The 21,001-nt window shown below is 44.6% G+C and overlaps 5 non-coding genes across 5 annotated transcripts; all 5 read right to left on the minus strand.

Moving 5' to 3' along the window:
- Positions 1 to 17,905: 17,905 nt before the first annotated feature.
- LOC135019996 (U1 spliceosomal RNA) lies at positions 17,906 to 18,069 on the minus strand. Its single transcript, XR_010217488.1, has one exon. It is a non-coding gene; the product is annotated as a U1 spliceosomal RNA (small nuclear RNA).
- A 671-nt stretch (positions 18,070 to 18,740) lies between these two features.
- Positions 18,741 to 18,903, minus strand: LOC135019893 (U1 spliceosomal RNA). The gene has a single exon (XR_010217392.1). It is a non-coding gene; the product is annotated as a U1 spliceosomal RNA (small nuclear RNA).
- Positions 18,904 to 19,055: 152 nt separating this feature from the next.
- On the minus strand, positions 19,056 to 19,219 carry LOC135019729 (U1 spliceosomal RNA). The gene has a single exon (XR_010217249.1). It is a non-coding gene; the product is annotated as a U1 spliceosomal RNA (small nuclear RNA).
- A 668-nt stretch (positions 19,220 to 19,887) lies between these two features.
- LOC135019847 (U1 spliceosomal RNA) lies at positions 19,888 to 20,051 on the minus strand. The gene has a single exon (XR_010217355.1). It is a non-coding gene; the product is annotated as a U1 spliceosomal RNA (small nuclear RNA).
- A 152-nt stretch (positions 20,052 to 20,203) lies between these two features.
- LOC135019685 (U1 spliceosomal RNA) lies at positions 20,204 to 20,367 on the minus strand. Its single transcript, XR_010217207.1, has one exon. It is a non-coding gene; the product is annotated as a U1 spliceosomal RNA (small nuclear RNA).
- Between the last annotated feature and the right edge of the window lie 634 nt (positions 20,368 to 21,001).

Below are 21,001 nucleotides of genomic sequence, written 5' to 3' on the forward strand. Positions count from 1 at the left end.
GTGTAGATGATGGCCTAACAGGAGGCTTTAAAATTTTCTTTCTAGTGTCCTTCGTTTGGGAGAAAAATGCAATGGTACAAGACAGCTTTTCCTTGCCAATATCTCTCTTTTGCAAAGAGCTGCGCATTGGAAAATTCAGGGCTATGTCGTGTAGATGATGGCCTAACAGGAGGCTTTAAAATTTTCTTTCTAGTGTCCTTCGTTTGGGAGAAAAATGCAATGGTACAAGACAGCTTTTCCTTGCCAATATCTCTCTTTTGCAAAGAGCTGCGCATTGGAAAATTCAGGGCTATGTCGTGTAGATGATGGCCTAACAGGAGGCTTTAAAATTTTCTTTCTAGTGTCCTTCGTTTGGGAGAAAAATGCAAAGGTACAAGACAGCTTTTCCTTGCCAATATCTCTCTTTTGCAAAGAGCTACTCATTGGAAAATTCAGGGCTATGTCGTGTAGATGATGGCCTAACAGGAGGCTTTAAAATTTTCTTTCTAGTGACCTTCGTTTGGGAGAAAAATGCAAAGGTACAAGACAGCTTTTCTTTGCCAATATCTCTCTTTTGCAAAGAGCTGCGCATTGGAAAATTCAGGGCTATGTCGTGTAGATGATGGCCTAACAGGAGGCTTTAAAATTTTCTTTCTAGTGTCCTTCGTTTGGGAGAAAAATGCAATGGTACAAGACAGCTTTTCCTTGCCAATATCTCTCTTTTGCAAAGAGCTGCGCATTGGAAAATTCAGGGCTATGTCGTGTAGATTATGGCCTAACAGGAGGCTTTAAAATTTTCTTTCTAGTGACCTTCGTTTGGGAGAAAAATGCAAAGGTACAAGACAGCTTTTCCTTGCCAATATCTCTCTTTTGCAAAGAGCTGCGAATTGGAAAATTCAGGGCTATGTCGTGTAGATGATGGCCTAACAGGAGGCTTTAAAATTTTCATTCTAGTGTCTTTCGTTTGGGAGAAAAATGCAAAAGTACAATGCTGCTTTTCCTTGCCGATATCTCTCTTTTGCAAAGAGATAGGCATTGGAAAATGCAGGGCTATAACGTGTAGATGAAGCACTAACAGGAGGCTTTAAAATTTTCATTCTAGTGTCTTTCGTTTGGGAGAAAAATGCAAAGGTACAATACAGCTTTTCCTTGCCGATATCTCTCTTTTGCAAAGAGATAGGCATTGGAAAATTCAGGGCTATAACGTGTAGATGAAGCACTAACAGGAGGCTTTAAAATTTTCATTCTAGTGTCCTTCGTTTGGGAGAAAAATGCAAAGGTACAATACAGCTTTTCCTTGCCAATATATCTCTTTTGCAAAGAGATAGGCATTGGAAAATTCAGGGCTATAACGTGTAGATGAAGCACTAACAGGAGGCTTTAAAATTTTCATTCTAGTGTCTTTCGTTTGGGAGAAAAATGCAAAGGTACAAGACAGCTTTTCCTTGCCAATATCTCTCTTTTGCAAAGAGCTGCGCATTGGAAAATTCAGGGCTATGTCGTGTAGATGATGGCCTAACAGGAGGCTTTAAAATGTTCTTTCTAGTGTCCTTCGTTTGGGAGAAAAATGCAATGGTACAAGACAGCTTTTCCTTGCCAATATCTCTCTTTTGCAAAGAGCTGTGCATTGGAAAATTCAGGGCTATGTCGTGTAGATGATGGCCTAACAGGAGGCTTTAAAATTTTCTTTCTAGTGTCCTTCGTTTGGGAGAAAAATGCAATGGTACAAGACAGCTTTTCCTTGCCAATATCTCTTTTGCAAAGAGCTACTCAATGGAAAATTCAGGGCTATGTCGTGTAGATGATGGCCTAACAGGAGGCTTTAAAATTTTCTTTCTAGTGACCTTCGTTTGGGAGAAAAATGCAAAGGTACAAGACAGCTTTTCCTTGCCAATATCTCTCTTTTGCAAAGAGCTGCGCATTGGAAAATTCAGGGCTATGTCGTGTAGATGATGGCCTAACAGGAGGCTTTAAAATTTTCTTTCTAGTGTCCTTCGTTTGGGAGAAAAATGCAATGGTACAAGACAGCTTTTCCTTGCCAATATCTCTCTTTTGCAAAGAGCTGCGCATTGGAAAATTCAGGGCTATGTCGTGTAGATGATGGCCTAACAGGAGGCTTTAAAATTTTCTTTCTAGTGTCCTTCGTTTGGGAGAAAAATGCAAAGGTACAAGACAGCTTTTCCTTGCCAATATCTCTCTTTTGCAAAGAGCTACTCATTGGAAAATTCAGGGCTATGTCGTGTAGATGATGGCCTAACAGGAGGCTTTAAAATTTTCTTTCTAGTGACCTTCGTTTGGGAGAAAAATGCAAAGGTACAAGACAGCTTTTCCTTGCCAATATCTCTCTTTTGCAAAGAGCTGCGCATTGGAAAATTCAGGGCTATGTCTTGTAGATGATGGCCTAACAGGAGGCTTTAAAATTTTCTTTCTAGTGTCCTTCGTTTGGGAGAAAAATGCAATGGTACAAGACAGCTTTTCCTTGCCAATATCTCTCTTTTGCAAAGAGCTGCGCATTGGAAAATTCAGGGCTATGTCGTGTAGATTATGGCCTAACAGGAGGCTTTAAAATTTTCTTTCTAGTGACCTTCGTTTGGGAGAAAAATGCAAAGGTACAAGACAGCTTTTCCTTGCCAATATCTCTCTTTTGCAAAGAGCTGCGAATTGGAAAATTCAGGGCTATGTCGTGTAGATGATGGCCTAACAGGAGGCTTTAAAATTTTCATTCTAGTGTCTTTCGTTTGGGAGAAAAATGCAAAAGTACAATGCTGCTTTTCCTTGCCGATATCTCTCTTTTGCAAAGAGATAGGCATTGGAAAATGCAGGGCTATAACGTGTAGATGAAGCACTAACAGGAGGCTTTAAAATTTTCATTCTAGTGTCTTTCGTTTGGGAGAAAAATGCAAAGGTACAATACAGCTTTTCCTTGCCGATATCTCTCTTTTGCAAAGAGATAGGCATTGGAAAATTCAGGGCTATAACGTGTAGATGAAGCACTAACAGGAGGCTTTAAAATTTTCATTCTAGTGTCCTTCGTTTGGGAGAAAAATGCAAAGGTACAATACAGCTTTTCCTTGCCAATATATCTCTTTTGCAAAGAGATAGGCATTGGAAAATTCAGGGCTATAACGTGTAGATGAAGCACTAACAGGAGGCTTTAAAATTTTCATTCTAGTGTCTTTCGTTTGGGAGAAAAATGCAAAGGTACAAGACAGCTTTTCCTTGCCAATATCTCTCTTTTGCAAAGAGCTGCGCATTGGAAAATTCAGGGCTATGTCGTGTAGATGATGGCCTAACAGGAGGCTTTAAAATGTTCTTTCTAGTGTCCTTCGTTTGGGAGAAAAATGCAATGGTACAAGACAGCTTTTCCTTGCCAATATCTCTCTTTTGCAAAGAGCTGTGCATTGGAAAATTCAGGGCTATGTCGTGTAGATGATGGCCTAACAGGAGGCTTTAAAATTTTCTTTCTAGTGTCCTTCGTTTGGGAGAAAAATGCAATGGTACAAGACAGCTTTTCCTTGCCAATATCTCTTTTGCAAAGAGCTACTCATTGGAAAATTCAGGGCTATGTCGTGTAGATGATGGCCTAACAGGAGGCTTTAAAATTTTCTTTCTAGTGACCTTCGTTTGGGAGAAAAATGCAAAGGTACAAGACAGCTTTTCCTTGCCAATATCTCTCTTTTGCAAAGAGCTGCGCATTGGAAAATTCAGGGCTATGTCGTGTAGATGATGGCCTAACAGGAGGCTTTAAAATTTTCTTTCTAGTGACCTTCGTTTGGGAGAAAAATGCAAAGGTACAAGACAGCTTTTCCTTGCCAATATCTCTCTTTTGCAAAGAGCTACGCATTGGAAAATTCAGGGCTATGTCGTGTAGATGATGGCCTAACAGGAGGCTTTAAAATTTTCTTTCTAGTGTCCTTCGTTTGGGAGAAAAATGCAAAGGTACAAGACAGCTTTTCCTTGCCAATATCTCTATTTTGCAAAGAGCTACGCATTGGAAAATTCAGGGCTATGTCGTGTAGATGATGGCCTAACAGGAGGCTTTAAAATTTTCTTTCTAGTGACCTTCGTTTGGGAGAAAAATGCAAAGGTACAAGACAGCTTTTCCTTGCCAATATCTCTCTTTTGCAAAGAGCTGCGCATTGGAAAATTCAGGGCTATGTCGTGTAGATGATGGCCTAACAGGAGGCTTTAAAATGTTCTTTCTAGTGTCCTTCGTTTGGGAGAAAAATGCAATGGTACAAGACAGCTTTTCCTTGCCAATATCTCTCTTTTGCAAAGAGCTGCGCATTGGAAAATTCAGGGCTATGTCGTGTAGATGATGGCCTAACAGGAGGCTTTAAAATTTTCTTTCTAGTGTCCTTCGTTTGGGAGAAAAATGCAAAGGTACAAGACAGCTTTTCCTTGCCAATATCTCTCTTTTGCAAAGAGCTACGCATTGGAAAATTCAGGGCTATGTCGTGTAGATGATGGCCTAACAGGAGGCTTTAAAATTTTCTTTCTAGTGTCCTTCGTTTGGGAGAAAAATGCAATGGTACAAGACAGCTTTTCCTTGCCAATATCTCTCTTTTGCAAAGAGCTGCGCATTGGAAAATTCAGGGCTATGTCGTGTAGATGATGGCCTAACAGGAGGCTTTAAAATTTTCTTTCTAGTGTCCTTCGTTTGGGAGAAAAATGCAAAGGTACAAGACAGCTTTTCCTTGCCAATATCTCTCTTTTGCAAAGAGCTGCGCATTGGAAAATTCAGGGCTATGTCGTGTAGATGATGGCCTAACAGGAGGCTTTAAAATGTTCTTTCTAGTGTCCTTCGTTTGGGAGAAAACTGCAATGGTACATGACAGCTTTTCCTTGCCAATATCTCTCTTTTGCAAAGAGCTGCGCATTGGAAAATGCAGGGCTATGTCGTGTAGATGATGGCCTAACAGGAGGCTTTAAAATTTTCTTTCTAGTGTCCTTCGTTTGGGAGAAAAATGCAAAGGTACAAGACAGCTTTTCCTTGCCAATATCTCTCTTTTGCAAAGAGCTACTCATTGGAAAATTCAGGGCTATGTCGTGTAGATGATGGCCTAACAGGAGGCTTTAAAATTTTCTTTCTAGTGACCTTCGTTTGGGAGAAAAATGCAAAGGTACAAGACAGCTTTTCCTTGCCAATATCTCTCTTTTGCAAAGAGCTGCGCATTGGAAAATTCAGGGCTATGTCGTGTAGATGATGGCCTAACAGGAGGCTTTAAAATTTTCTTTCTAGTGTCCTTCGTTTGGGAGAAAAATGCAATGGTACAAGACAGCTTTTCCTTGCCAATATCTCTCTTTTGCAAAGAGCTGCGCATTGGAAAATTCAGGGCTATGTCGTGTAGATGATGGCCTAACAGGAGGCTTTAAAATTTTCTTTCTAGTGTCCTTCGTTTGGGAGAAAAATGCAAAGGTACAAGACAGCTTTTCCTTGCCAATATCTCTCTTTTGCAAAGAGCTACTCATTGGAAAATTCAGGGCTATGTCGTGTAGATGACGGCCTAACAGGAGGCTTTAAAATTTTCTTTCTAGTGACCTTCGTTTGGGAGAATAATGCAAAGGTACAAGACAGCTTTTCCTTGCCAATATCTCTCTTTTGCAAAGAGCTGCGCATTGGAAAATTCAGGGCTATGTCGTGTAGATGATGGCCTAACAGGAGGCTTTAAAATTTTCTTTCTAGTGTCCTTCATTTGGGAGAAAAATGCAATGGTACAAGACAGCTTTTCCTTGCCAATATCTCTCTTTTGCAAAGAGCTGCGCATTGGAAAATTCAGGGCTATGTCGTGTAGATTATGGCCTAACAGGAGGCTTTAAAATTTTCTTTCTAGTGACCTTCGTTTGGGAGAAAAATGTAAAGGTACAAGACAGCTTTTCCTTGCCAATATCTCTCTTTTGCAAAGAGCTGCGCATTGGAAAATTCAGGGCTATGTCGTGTAGATGATGGCCTAACAGGAGGCTTTAAAATTTTCATTCTAGTGTCTTTCGTTTGGGAGAAAAATGCAAAAGTACAATGCTGCTTTTCCTTGCCGATATCTCTCTTTTGCAAAGAGATAGGCATTGGAAAATGCAGGGCTATAACGTGTAGATGAAGCACTAACAGGAGGCTTTAAAATTTTCATTCTAGTGTCTTTCGTTTGGGAGAAAAATGCAAAGGTACAATACAGCTTTTCCTTGCCGATATCTCTCTTTTGCAAAGAGATAGGCATTGGAAAATTCAGGGCTATAACGTGTAGATGAAGCACTAACAGGAGGCTTTAAAATTTTCATTCTAGTGTCTTTCGTTTGGGAGAAAAATGCAAAGGTACAATACAGCTTTTCCTTGCCAATATCTCTCTTTTGCAAAGAGCTACGGATTGGAAAATTCAGGGCTATGTCGTGTAGATGATGGCCTAACAGGAGGCTTTAAAATTTTCTTTCTAGTGTCCTTCGTTTGGGAGAAAAATGCAAAGGTACAAGACAGCTTTTCCTTGCCAATATCTCTCTTTTGCAAAGAGCTACGCATTGGAAAATTCAGGGCTATGTCGTGTAGATGATGGCCTAACAGGAGGCTTTAAAATTTTCTTTCTAGTGTCCTTCGTTTGGGAGAAAAATGCAATGGTACAAGACAGCTTTTCCTTGCCAATATCTCTCTTTTGCAAAGAGCTGCGCATTGGAAAATTCAGGGCTATGTCGTGTAGATGATGGCCTAACAGGAGGCTTTAAAATTTTCTTTCTAGTGTCCTTCGTTTGGGAGAAAAATGCAAAGGTACAAGACAGCTTTTCCTTGCCAATATCTCTCTTTTGCAAAGAGCTACGCATTGGAAAATTCAGGGCTATGTCGTGTAGATGATGGCCTAACAGGAGGCTTTAAAATTTTCTTTCTAGTGTCCTTCGTTTGGGAGAAAAATGCAAAGGTACAAGACAGCTTTTCCTTGCCGATATCTCTCTTTTGCAAAGAGATAGGCATTGGAAAATTCTGGGCTATAACGTGTAGATGAAGCACTAACAGGAGGCTTTAAAATTTTCATTCTAGTGTCCTTCGTTTGGGAGAAAAATGCAAAGGTACAATACAGCTTTTCCTTGCCGATATCTCTCTTTTGCAAAGAGATAGGCATTGGAAAATTCAGGGCTATAACGTGTAGATGAAGCACTAATAGGAGGCTTTAAAATTTTCATTCTAGTGTCCTTCGTTTGGGAGAAAAATGCAAAGGTACAATACAGCTTTTCCTTGCCGATATCTCTCTTTTGCAAAGAGCTAGGCATTGGAAAATTCAGGGCATTAACGTGTAGATGAAGCACTAACAGTAGGCTTTAAAATTTTCATTCTAGTGTCTTTCGTTTGGGAGAAAAATGCACAGGTACAATGCAGCTTTTCCTTGCCGATATCTCTCTTTTGCAAAGAGATAGGCATTGGAAAATGCAGGGCTATAACGTGTAGATGAAGCACTAACAAGAGGCTTTAAAATTTTCATTCTAGTGTCTTTCGTTTGGGAGAAAAATGCAAAGGTACAATACAGCATTTCCTTGCCGATATCTCTCTTTTGCAAAGAGATAGGCATTGGAAAGTTCAGGGCTATAACGTGTAGATGAAGCACTAACAGGAGGCTTTAAAGTTTTCATTCTAGTGTCTTTCGTTTGGGAGAAAAATGCAAAGGTACAATACAGCTTTTCCTTGCCGATATCTCTCTTTTGCAAAGAGATAGGCATTGGTAAATTCAGGGCTATAACGTGTAGATGAAGCACTAATAGGAGGCTTTAAAATTTTCATTCTAGTGTCTTTCGTTTGGGAGAAAAATGCAAAGGTACAATACAGCTTTTCCTTGCCGATATCTCTCTTTTGCAAAGAGATAGGCATTGGAAAATTCAGGGCTATAACGTGTAGATGAAGCACTAACAGGAGGCTTTAAAATTTTTATTCTAGTGTCCTTCGTTTGGGAGAAAACTGCAAAGGTACAATACAGCTTTTCCTTGCCGATATCTCTCTTTTGCAAAGAGATAGGCATTGGTAAATTCAGGGCTATAACGTGTAGATGAAGCACTAATAGGAGGCTTTAAAATTTTCATTCTAGTGTCCTTCGTTTGGGAGAAAAATGCAAAGGTACAATACAGCTTTTCCTTGCCGATATCTCTCTTTTGCAAAGAGATAGGCATTGGAAAATTCAGGGCTATAACGTGTAGATGAAGCACTAACAGGAGGCTTTAAAATTTTCATTCTAGTGTATTTCGTTTGGGAGAAAAATGCAAAGGTACAATACCGCTTTTCCTTGCCGATATCTCTCTTTTGCAAAGAGCTAGGCATTGGAAAATTCAGGTCTATAACGTGTAGATGAAGCACTAATAGGAGGCTTTAAAATGTTCAATCTAGTGTCCTTCGTTTGGGAGAAAAATGCAAAGGTACAAGACAGCTTTTCCTTGCCAATATCTCTCTTTTGCAAAGAGCTAGGCATTGGAAAATTCAGGGCTATAACGTGTAGATGAAGCACTAACAGGAGGCTTTAAAATTTTCATTCTAGTGTCTTTCGTTTGGGAGAAAAATGCAAAAGTACAATGCTGCTTTTCCTTGCCAATATCTCTCTTTTGCAAAGAGATAAGCATTGGAAAATTCAGGGCTATAACGTGTAGATGAAGCACTAACAGGAGGCTTTAAAATTTTCATTCTAGTGTCTTTCGTTTGGGAGAAAAATGCAAAGGTACAATACAGCATTTCCTTGCCGATATCTCTCTTTTGCAAAGAGATAGGCATTGGAAAATTCAGGGCTATAACGTGTAGATGAAGCACTAACAGGAGGCTTTAAAATTTTCATTCTAGTGTCTTTCGTTTGGGAGAAAAATTCAAAGGTACAATACAGCTTTTCCTTGCCGATATCTCTCTTTTGCAAAGAGATAGGCATTGGTAAATTCAGGGCTATAACGTGTAGATGAAGCACTAATAGGAGGCTTTAAAATTTTCATTCTAGTGTCTTTCGTTTGGGAGAAAAATGCAAAGGTACAATACAGCTTTTCCTTGCCGATATCTCTCTTTTGCAAAGAGATAGGCATTGGAAAATTCAGGGCTATAACGTGTAGATGAAGCACTAACAGGAGGCTTTAAAATTTTCATTCTAGTGTCCTTCGTTTGGGAGAAAACTGCAAAGGTACAATACAGCTTTTCCTTGCCGATATCTCTCTTTTGCAAAGAGATAGGCATTGGTAAATTCAGGGCTATAACGTGTAGATGAAGCACTAATAGGAGGCTTTAAAATTTTCATTCTAGTGTCCTTCTTTTGGGAGAAAAATGCAAAGGTACAATACAGCAGGGCCGGCTCGAGGCATGTTCGACTCGAGCGGCCGCGCAGGGCGCCACCCTTAATGGGCGCCGTGCGCTGGCGCCGCCATGTCGGAGCCTGGAGCCGGCCCTGATCTCCCCTGCTGTCCTCCGAGTCCCGGCTGGCACTGATGTCAGACACCGGCGCCGCACAGACAGCGGGCGCGCACAGCAGCACTCACCCTCCCTCGGCAGCACTCACCCTCCCTCGGCCTCGGCACAGCAGGTACTGGGGGCACATGTGGCACTGTGGGGGGCATTTATCTGGCACTGTGGGGGCACTGGGGGGCATTCATTTATCTGGCACTGTGGGGGGGGGGGGGGACATTTATCTGTGCACTGTGAGGGGGCATTACTGTATCTGGCACTGTGGGGGCATGTATGTATCTGGCACTGTGGGGGCATTTCTGTATCTGGCACTGGGGGGGTATATCTGCACTGTGGGGGCACTTATTTATCTGGCACTGGGGGCATTTATTTATCTGGCACTGGGGGCATTTATTTATCTGGCACTGTGGGGGCATTTATTTATCTGGCACTGGGGGGGCATATCGGCACTGTGGGGGTATTTATGTATCTGGCACTGTGGGGGTATATCTGCACTGTGGGGGCACTTATTTATCTGGCACTGGGGGGCATTCATTTATCTGGCACTGGGGGCATTTATTTATCTGGCACTGTGGGGGCACTTATTTATCTGGCACTGGGGGCATTTATTTATCTGGCACTGTGGGGGCATTTATCTGGCACTGTGGGGGCATTTCTGGCACTGTGGGGGCATATCTGCACTGTGGGGGCATTTATGTATCTGCGCTGTGGGGGCATTTATGTATCTGCACTGTGGGGGCATGTATGTATCTGGCACTGTGGGGGCATTTCTGTATCTGGCACTGGGAGGGCATATCGGCACTGTGGGGGTATTTATGTATCTGGCACTGTGGGGGTATATCTGCACTGTGGGGGCACTTATTTATCTGGCACTGGGGGCATTTATTTATCTGGCACTGTGGGGGCATTTATTTATCTGGCACTGTGGGGGGCATTTATTTATCTGGTACTGTGGGGACATATCTGGCACTGGGGGCATTAATGTATCTGGCACTGTGGGGGCATATCTGGCACTGGGGGCATTAATGTATCTGACACTGTGAGGGGCAATAATGCATCTGGCACTGTGTGGGCACTTATGCATCTGGCACTGGGGGCATTTATGCATCTGGCAATGTGTGGGCATTTATGTATCTGGCACTGGGGGCATTTATGTATCTGGCCCTTTGGGGGCATATCTGGCACTGTGGGGGCATTTTTATATATGGCACTGTGGGTGCATATCTGGCACTGTGTGGCCATTTATGTAGCTGGCACTGCTGGGGGGCATGTCACGTGTAGCTGGCACTGCTGGGGGGGGCATGTCACGTGTAGCTGGCACTGCTGGGGAGCATGTCGCGTGTAGCTGGCACTGCTGGGGAGCATGTCGCGTGTAGCTGGCACTGCTGGGGAGCATGTCGCGTGTAGCTGGCACTGCTGGGGAGCATGTCGCGTGTAGCTGGCACTGCTGGGGAGCATGTCGCGTGTAGCTGGCACTGCTGGGGAGCATGTCACGTGTAGCTGGCACTGCTGGGGGGCATGTCACGTGTAGCTGGCACTGCTGGGGAGCATGTCATGTAGTGTTCCCGCTAGGCGTCTGTGGCTAGGCAATGTGTCTCAGTGCTGTGCCTGGCGCAAAGTGTATAGGAGGTTCTACCTGGTGCAGTGTGTATTAGCTGCACTACTGTGTGGTGTAATGCAAATTGCCACTATTATGTGGCCACGTACCTTCCCCACGAAGTAACTCCCCTTAATTTTTGCTGCGCGCCTTCGGCGCGCACTGTCCATGCTTTCACATATAGGTATGAGAACAACAAGCAGTATGTACATCATTTTGCCCTCCTAACTTAAAAATGTGCCCTCCCTGTGATCAGCACCATGCCCTAAAAAGTGAACACTATCATGTGTAGCTGGCACTGCTGCGGGGCATGTCATGTGTAGCTGGCACTGCTGCGGGGCATGTCATGTGTAGCTGGCACTGGTGCGGGGCATGTCATGTGTAGCTGGCACTGCTGCGGGGCATGTCATGTGTAGCTGGCACTGCTGCGGGGCATGTCATGTGTAGCTGGCACTGCTGCGGGGCATGTCATGTGTAGCTGGCACTGCTGCGCTGCATGTCATGTGTAGCTGGCACTGCACATTATGTGTATCTGGCACTATACTGGAGACATTGTGTGTAAGGAACACTACTGTGGCTATGTGTAAGGCTGCTAATTGTGTGAAAATATGTTTATAGTTTGATGATATGAAGTTACGATGCCACGCCCACTTTTCCAGAGGCCACACCCACTTTTCCAGGAACGCGCGCGCGCCTTCGGCGCGCGCATGGGGGGGGGCACTTTTACATTTTCTCGCTCAGGGTGCTAGTAGGCCTGGAGCCGGCCCTGCAATACAGCTTTTCCTTGCCGATATCTCTCTTTTGCAAAGAGATAGGCATTGGAAAATTCAGGGCTATAACGTGTAGATGAAGCACTAACAGGAGGCTTTAAAATTTTCATTCTAGTGTATTTCGTTTGGGAGAAAAATGCAAAGGTACAATACCGCTTTTCCTTGCCGATATCTCTCTTTTGCAAAGAGCTAGGCATTGGAAAATTCAGGGCTATAACGTGTAGATGAAGCACTAATAGGAGGCTTAAAAATTTTCAATCTAGTGTCCTTCGTTTGGGAGAAAAATGCAAAGGTACAATACAGCTTTTCCTTGCCAATATCTCTCTTTTGCAAAGAGCTAGGCATTGGAAAATTCAGGGCTATAACGTGTAGATGAAGGACTAACAGGAGGCTTTAAAATTTTCATTCTAGTGTCTTTCGTTTGGGAGAAAAATGCAAAAGTACAATGCTGCTTTTCCTTGCCGATATCTCTCTTTTGCAAAGAGATAAGCATTGGAAAATTCAGGGCTATAACGTGTAGATGAAGCACTAACAGGAGGCTTTAAAATTTTCATTCTAGTGTCTTTCGTTTGGGAGAAAAATGCAAAGGTACAATACAGCTTTTCCTTGCCAATATCTCTCTTTTGCAAAGAGCTAGGCATTGGAAAATGCAGGGCTATAACGTGTAGATGAAGCACTAACAGGAGGCTTTACAATTTTCATTCTAGTGTCTTTCGTTTGGGAGAAAAATGCAAAGGTACAATGCTGCTTTTCCTTGCCGATATCTCTCTTTTGCAAAGAGATAGGCATTGGAAAATGCAGGGCTATAACGTGTAGATGAAGCACTAACAGGAGGCTTTAAAATTTTCATTCTAGTGTCCTTCGTTTGGGAGAAAAATGCAAAAGTACAATACAGCTTTTCCTTGCCAATATCTCTCTTTTGCAAAGAGCTAGGCATTGGAAAATTCAGGGCTATACCGTGTAGATGAAGCACTAACAGGAGGCTTTTAAATTTTCATTCTAGTGTCCTTCGTTTGGTAGAAAAATGCAAAGGTACAATACAGCTTTTCCTTGCCGATATCTCTCTTTTGCAAAGAGATAGGCATTGGAAAATTCAGGGCTATAACGTGTAGATGAAGCACTAACAGGAGGCTTTAAAATTTTCATTCTAGTGTCTTTCGTTTGGGAGAAAAATGCAAAGGTACAATACAGCTTTTCCTTGCCGATATCTCTCTTTTGCAAAGAGATAGGCATTGGAAAATTCTGGGCTATAACGTGTAGATGAAGCACTAACAGGAGGCTTTAAAATTTTCATTCTAGTGTCCTTCGTTTGGGAGAAAAATGCAAAGGTACAATACAGCTTTTCCTTGCCGATATCTCTCTTTTGCAAAGAAATAGGCATTGGAAAATTCAGGGCTATAACGTGTAGATGAAGCACTAATAGGAGGCTTTAAAATTTTCATTCTAGTGTCCTTCGTTTGGGAGAAAAATGCAAAGGTACAATAAAGCTTTTCCTTGCCGATATCTCTCTTTTGCAAAGAAATAGGCATTGGAAAATTCAGGGCTATAACGTGTAGATGAAGCACTAACAGGAGGCTTTAAAATTCTCATTCTAGTGTCTTTCGTTTGGGAGAAAAATGCAAAGGTACAATACAGCTTTTCCTTGCCGATATCTCTCTTTTGCAAAGAGCTAGGCATTGGAAAATTCAGGGCTATAACGTGTAGATGAAGCACTAACAGTAGGCTTTAAAATTTTCATTCCCAATGGGGATGGCTTCCCGGGAGGTAACCCCTATTGAGTGAAGGGAGTATATAAGATACGACCCAGTGGTACCTGACGACATAGATACTAACAGCTATTTAATAACATTACGCTAGAAAGTGATTATTAGCAACATATATATCTATATAAACAACCCCGCCAGGGTTGTGCCTTCAAAAATAATCACACACGGACACGCTTTTTAAACCTTTTTTTCACATCTCTTTATTCTTCTTATGCACATGTATGTTAGTTCTGTGATTTTAACCTTTATGTTTCACTGCAGTTTGGGATAATAATATTAATATTTATCCAATTTTAATACATACTTAATAAAGGTTATATTTTATGATTCATTCATTCTGTCCAGTGCGTCAACAGTGCAGATTTCTTCTTGTTTTTTCTCCCAAATTCTATAACAATGACAGTAAATGTTGTTTCTTTTCAAACAGAACTTTCGTGACCATGCTACTTGCTTGAAAGATCTGGGAGCACATGGAAAACAGTACAAACCATGCAGTATCACAAGAGCCTTTATTTGATCTTTCATGAAGATAGAGCAGAATTGAGGACACGTCAACAATTTCTGCCGAAGGTGGTTCATCTTTCCACATGGTGCCTTTGGCCACTGACACCTTCGTTGAGTCAAAGTCTCTGGCTGTGGTCAGAACTTTGAAAATTTATGTCACCAGAACGGTTCAGATTAGGAAAACAGAGGCTCTGTTTGTCCTGTATGCTCCCAACAGGATTGGGTGTCCTGCTTCCATGTAGACCATTATGCGCTGGATCTGTGGTAAGATTCAGCATGCTCATTCCATGGCAGGATTGCCGTTACTGAATTAGGTGAAGACCCATTCTACTAGAAAGGTGGGTTCATCCTGGGCAGCTGGTCGGGGAGTCTCGGCATTGCAACTTTGCCGAGCAGCTATTTAGTAAACACTTTTGCTAAGTTTTACAAGTTTGATACCTTGGCTGATGATAACCTCAAGTTGGGTCATTCGACTGCAGAGTCGTACGCACTCTCCCACCCGTTCAAGAGCTTTGGTATAACCCCATGGTTCTTAATGTGACCCCAGCATCCTCTAGGTCGTATGAGAAAATAGGATTTTAATACCTACCGGTAAATCCTTTTCTCTTAGTCCGTAGAGGATGCTGGGCACCCGTCCCAGTCCATACTGTGTCTGCAGTTATTACTTGTGGTTATACACATGTTATGTTATGGTTCTGGTCAGCTTTTTGCTGCAATTGTTCATGCCGTTGGCTTGTGTTCTGTTGAATGCCACGTTCTGCGGCATGCTTAAGGTGTGAGCTGGTAAGATGCTCACCTTAGTTTAACAATAAATCCTTTCCTCGAAATGTCCGTCTCCCTGGGCACAGTTCCTATAACTGGAGTCTGGAGGAGGGGCATAGAGGGAGGAGCCAGTTCACACCCTTTGAAAGTCTTAAAGTGCCCATGTCTCTTGCGGATCCCGTCTATACCCCATGGTTCTTAATGTGACCCCAGCATCCTCTACGGACTAAGAGAAAAGGATGCCCTTGCGCACTATCCTGACTTCTCCTCCCGTCTGCTTACTTTGTGCCTTCCAACGCACAATGCGAACTACAGGTGGTGCTGCAGGGCCCACACCCTTTTACTTGCCTTACAGAACAGCTCTGGAGCTGTTACAGTGCCCAGCTGCTGCAAGAAATCAGCTTGAATGCTTCAGGGGATGGGGCATGGCCAACATGAGCCCCACACCAAAGGAGGGTGGGGGTGTTTAATGCGAACTAGGGGTCATCCAAGCACCGCAAAAGGCCGCCATGCCCTGCATGCCCCTTTTCTCTTTTCATATGCAGATGAGGGTTCCAGCCAACTTTGGCCCACATCTTGGATGACATCACCGTATGCAAATCCGTCTTCTGCAGACCTTCCCCCAGGAATGCTTGTACTAGTTGTTGCATATGGTTTGATATTTGATGGTGCTTCAATATTAGGCAGCCTTCCACCCTCCCATGTTCATCTGAACAGATGTGGTCTCCCTGCAGTTGTTGTCCCCAGACGAGAGTTCCCTTGTGCGTCCTCAGTTGAATCTCCTTAACTTGACGGGGGAGGGGCTGCCCGAGCAGCCACCCTCCCCAGCCCTATCCCAACTCATACTTATTTTGCATATGAGATCTCTTGATCATGAAGATTGTTCTCACAGGGTGAGGTTCATCCATTATATTTTAAAATAGGAAGGTACAAATTACATATTTGAATTGCATCTATGTGCTGGATTCAAATGTCCCCCCCCCCCCCTTCCTTTCTCAATTGTGCCCGTCAGCAGCTATTCTAAGGTTGCTGCCAATGGGTGTGACACATTAATTTCTTCTGTGGGGTACACTGGACTCCACAAGGATTCACATTGGGGTGTAGAGTAGGATCTTGATCTGAGGCACCAACCGGCTCAAAGCTTTTGACTGTTCCCAAGATGCTCAGCGCATCCTCCTCTATAACCCCGCTTCCATGAACAGGGAGCTCAGTTTGTAGTTGGTGCCTTCAGTAGCAGGCCACTTAACAGGGGCCTGCCTCAGGCAGCCTATTCTTAGCTATTAATTTTGACAAGAAAAGAAGAACTTGTTTTATGAGAATCTACAAGGGCTGCAGCAGGCTAGGTCTAATAGACATCTTTACTGCAGCTTCATCACTCCCAGCGGCGCTGTATACTCCCGTGCCCTGGTTGCTGGGTCACTGCAGCGGAGGCTCCAGTTTCTTCCTAAGGTCAGTCACACACACACCGCCCTTCCGGATCACGAGGCCGCTGATGAAGGGGAGCGTGGCCGTAGGGGGTGGACCGTGTGCGCAATGGCGTGGACACTGATTACTGGGCAGCCGCTCCACTAGCCACCAGGTACAGTTAAGGAGCACAGGTCTGGGAGTTTTACTCCTATATTAACCCAATTTTGTACTGCCCGCAGCGCATTGTGATAGGTAATAGGGCCTGATTCAGGTTGGAATGCAATCACAATAAGCGATCCAACTGCAAAAATTGCTAACAGCATACGCATGTGCCTGCATTTTCTGCGGCACCCCGCAGAGAATGCGATCGCCTCTGCCTGTCAATCGGGGCGGGGGGGGGAGAGGGGGGTCAGCAACACTCCATTTCCAAGTCAGGGATGGAGCGGTGCGGGGGCAAGGCTTCAAAATGGGGTCTGCAACGGAGGAGACACAGGGGGCGTGGTCACAGCGGCTGTATGACATCACATTCAGCCGCTGTGATCACAAAAATGGTGGCGGCTTCCTGCGCGCACATACAGTTTGCACCAGCAGGAGGCTACACCATTTTTTATGATCACGCTGAACTGCAGTGCGACTGCAATTACAGCATGGTCAAGAATGGAGGCGTCATGCTGGGTGGCCATGCCCTGTCACTGTGCAGGAGCCAGCACCGCACACACACTAGTCCCCGGGTGCAGCCCCCAACCCCCGGGACACCCGGAGCAACAAAATGTAGATTCAGGCCACCAGGCCACGCCCCTACCTATGAAACCATGCCTCCTTTTTACCATTGCGCTGCTTATCTGCGCGCACTGCATTACAATCTCCTTCGCCACCTCTCTGGGTGTCACCAGTGATAGTGACACCTCTGCCATGCTTGTAGCAGCTGGTCCTAAGATCTACGCCTCAAGCCCTGAGCGTTTGCCCTTGTGACTTGTTGATCATCATAGCGAAGCAGATGCTTACAGAAAACTGCAGGGGCTTAGATTGAAAATAAAAAAATTGATGGGTATAAGGTAGAGAGGAGCGGGTTCGGTTCTCCGAGAACCGAATTCCCGACGAACTCCATGTGGTTTACACTGGTCCGAGGCAGGCTCGGTTGTTCCCGCCTGACTCGGAAAACCTGAACAAGGGAAAATGTCATCATCCCGCTGTCGGATTCTCATTACATTGTGGTGTTCTGTATACTACAGTAACATAGTAATATAGTAACATATAGTAACATAGTTTTTGAGGTTGAATAGAGGCAAATTGCCCATCGTGTTCAACCTGTTTTAAGTTGTGATGATTCTACATACTTGCTGAATAATGTTTTATGACTAGTTAGCTACTATAACTCATGTTACCCCCGGATTAACCATGTTGATATTTTAAGTATTATAACCTTGGATAGCTTTTTCATTCAGAAATGTATCCATTCCTTTTTTAAATCCAATTACAGAGTCCGCCATTACCACCTTCCCTGGCAGGGAATTCCACATCCTGATTGCCCTAACAGTGAACATCATAGTATCTCACCTGGCAGGTAAGTAGGAGTTGGGCTAGAGCTGTGGAGGATTGCTGCTCGGGCACCCCCTGTCAAGTGAAGGAGATCCAACTGAGGCAGCACAAGGGAACTCTCGAAAGAAGAACAAGGCTAGAGGAAGATCTGAGACAAAGAAATCTGACTTTTACCAGAGCTGACCAGAGGAAAGCACAAACGCAGTCCCCCACTACCACAAATAATGCAGTCGAGTTTCCCACATTTGGGGAAATCACAGGGGTCAGCATACCCAGAGTGCAATGAATGAACCTCACCCTGGGAGAACAATCTTCATGACCATGGTATCTCCTATGCAAAATAAGTATGATTTGGGATAGGGCTGGGGAGGGCCGCTGCTCAGGCACATCTCTGTCAAGTAAAGGAGATTCAACTGAGGCAACACAAGGGAACTCTCATCTGGGGACAACAACTGCAGGGAGAACACATATTTTCAGATGAACATGGGAGGGCAGAAGGCTGCCTAACACTGAAGCACCCCCAAACAACAAACCAAATGCAACTACTAGTGCAAGCATTCCTGGGGGAAGGCCTGCAGCAGATGGATTTGCATATGGTGATGTCATCCAAGCAGTGGGTCAAAGTTGGCTTCAACCCTCGTCTGCATATGAAAATAAAAAAGGGGTGTGCAGGGCATGGCGGCCTTTTGCGGCGCTTGGATGACCCCTAGTTTGCATTAAACACCTCCACCTTCCTTCGGTGTGGGGCTCATGTTGGCTATGCCCCAGCCCCTGAAGCATTCAAGCTGATTTCTTGCAGCAGCTGGGCACTGTAACAGCTCCAGAGCTGCTCTGTAAAGCAAGTAAAAGGGTGTGGGCCCTGCAGCACTACCTGTAGTTTGCATTGTGCGTTGGAAGGCACAAAGTAAGCAGACGGGAGAAGTCAGGATAGTGCACAAGGGCATAGAAGGGAGCGGCTCAAGAAAAGAGAAGTGGAAACAGACAGCAAACTAGGCTGGAGAGAGACCTGAGACAAAGAGATCTGAATTATACGAGAGCCGACCAGAGGAAACACAAATTATGTAATCAAGTGTCCCACATTTGGGGAAATCGTAGGAGCAGCACACCCAGAGTGCATTGGGTGAGCCTTGCCCTGGGAGAAGCACCTTCCTGATCATAGTATCTCACCTGGCAGGTAAGTAGGAGTTGGGCTAGAGCTGGGGAGGGTCGCTGTTCGGGCACCCCCCTGTCAAGTGAAGGAGATCCAACTGAGGCAGCACAAGGAAACTCTCGAAAAAAGAACAAGGCTAGAGGAAGATCTGAGACAAAGAAATCTGACTTTTACCAGAGCTGACCAGAGGAAAGCACAAACACAGTCCCCCACTACCACAAATAATGCAGTCGAGTTTCCCACATTTGGGGAAATGACAGGGGTCAGCATACCCAGAATGCAATGAATGAACCTCACCCTGGGAGAACAATCTTCATGACAATGGTATCTCCTATGCAAAATAAGTATGATTTGGGATAGGGCTGGGGAGGGCCGCTGCTCAGGCACATCTCTGTCAAGTAAAGGAGATTCAACTGAGGCAGCACAAGGGAACTCTCATCTGGGGACAACAACTGCAGGGAGAACACATATTTTCAGATGAACATGGGAGAGCAGAAGGCTGCCTAATACTGAAGCACCCCCAAACAACAAACCAAATGCAACAACTAGTACAAGCATTCCTGGGAAAAGGTCTGCAGAAGACGGATTTGCATACGGTGATGTCATCCAAGCAGTGGGCCACAGTTGGCTGGAACCCTCATCTGCATATGAAAAGAGAAAAGGGGTATGCAGGGCATGGCGGCCTTTTGCGGCGCTTGGATGACCCTTAGTTCGCATTAAACACCTCCACCTTCCTTCGGTGTGGGGCTCATGTTGGCTATGCCCCAGCCCCTGAAGCATTCAAGCTGATTTCTTGCAGCAGCTGGGCACTGTAACAGCTCCAGAGCTGCTCTGTAAGGCAAGTAAAAGGGTGTTGGCCCTGCAGCACTACCTGTAATTTGCATTGTGCGTTGGAAGGCACAAAGTAAGCAGACAGGAGAAGTCAGGAGAGTGCACAAGGGCAAGGGCAGGGGCTCAAGAAAAGAGAAGTGGAAACAGACAGCAAACTAGGCTGGAGAGAGACCTGAGACAAAGAGATCTGAATTATACGAGTAGCCGACCAGAGGAAACACAAATTATGTAGTCAAGTGTCCCACATTTGGGGAAATCGTAGGAGCAGCACACCCAGAGTGCAATGGGTGAGCCTTGCCCTGGGAGAAGCACCTTCCTGATCATAGTATCTCACCTGGCAGGTAAGTAGGAGTTGGGCTAGAGCTGGGGAGGGTCGCTGCTCGGGCACCCCCCTGTCAAGTGAAGGAAATCCAACTGAGGCAGCACAAGGAAACTCTCAAAAAAAGAACAAGGCTAGAGGAAGATCTGAGACAAAGAAATCTGACTTTTACCAGAGCTGACCAGAGGAAAGCACAAACACAGTCCCCCACTACCACAAATAATGCAGTCGAGTTTCCCACATTTGGGGAAATCACAGGGGTCAGCATACCCAGAATGCAATGAATGAACCTCACCCTGGAAGAACAATCTTCATGACCATGGTATCTCCTATGCAAAATAAGTATGATTTGGGATAGGGCTGGGGAGGGCCGCTGCTCAGGCACATCTCTGTCAAGTAAAGGAGATTCAACTGAGGCAGCACAAGAGAACTCTCATCTGGGGACAACAACTGCAGGGAGAACACATATTTTCAGATGAACATGGGAGAGCAGAAGGCTGCCTAATACTGAAGCACCCCAAACAACAAACCAAATGCAACAACTAGTACAAGCATTCCTGGGGGAAGGTCTGCAGAAGATGTATTTGCATACGGTGATGTCATCCAAGCAGTGGGCCAAAGTTGGCTGGAACCCTCATCTGCATATGAAAAGAGAAAAGGGGTATGCAGGGCATGGCGGCCTTTTGCGGCGCTTGGATGACCCTTAGTTCGCATTATACACCTCCACCCTCCGTCGGTGTGGGGCTCATGTTGGCTATGCCCCAGCCCCTGAAGCATTCAAGCTGATTTCTTGCAGCAGCTGGGCACTGTAACAGCTCCAGAGCTGCTCTGAAAGGCAAGTAAAAGGGTGTGGGCCCTGCAGCACTACCTGTAGTTTGCATTGTGCGTTGGAAGGCACAAAGTAAGCAGACAGGAGAAGTCAGGAGAGTGCACAAGGGCATAGAAGGCAGCGGCTCAAGAAAAGAGAAGTGGAAACAGAC

The sequence above is a fragment of the Pseudophryne corroboree genome, unplaced genomic scaffold (assembly GCF_028390025.1).
Source record: "Pseudophryne corroboree isolate aPseCor3 unplaced genomic scaffold, aPseCor3.hap2 scaffold_337, whole genome shotgun sequence".
NCBI classification, from domain to species: domain Eukaryota; kingdom Metazoa; phylum Chordata; class Amphibia; order Anura; family Myobatrachidae; genus Pseudophryne; species Pseudophryne corroboree.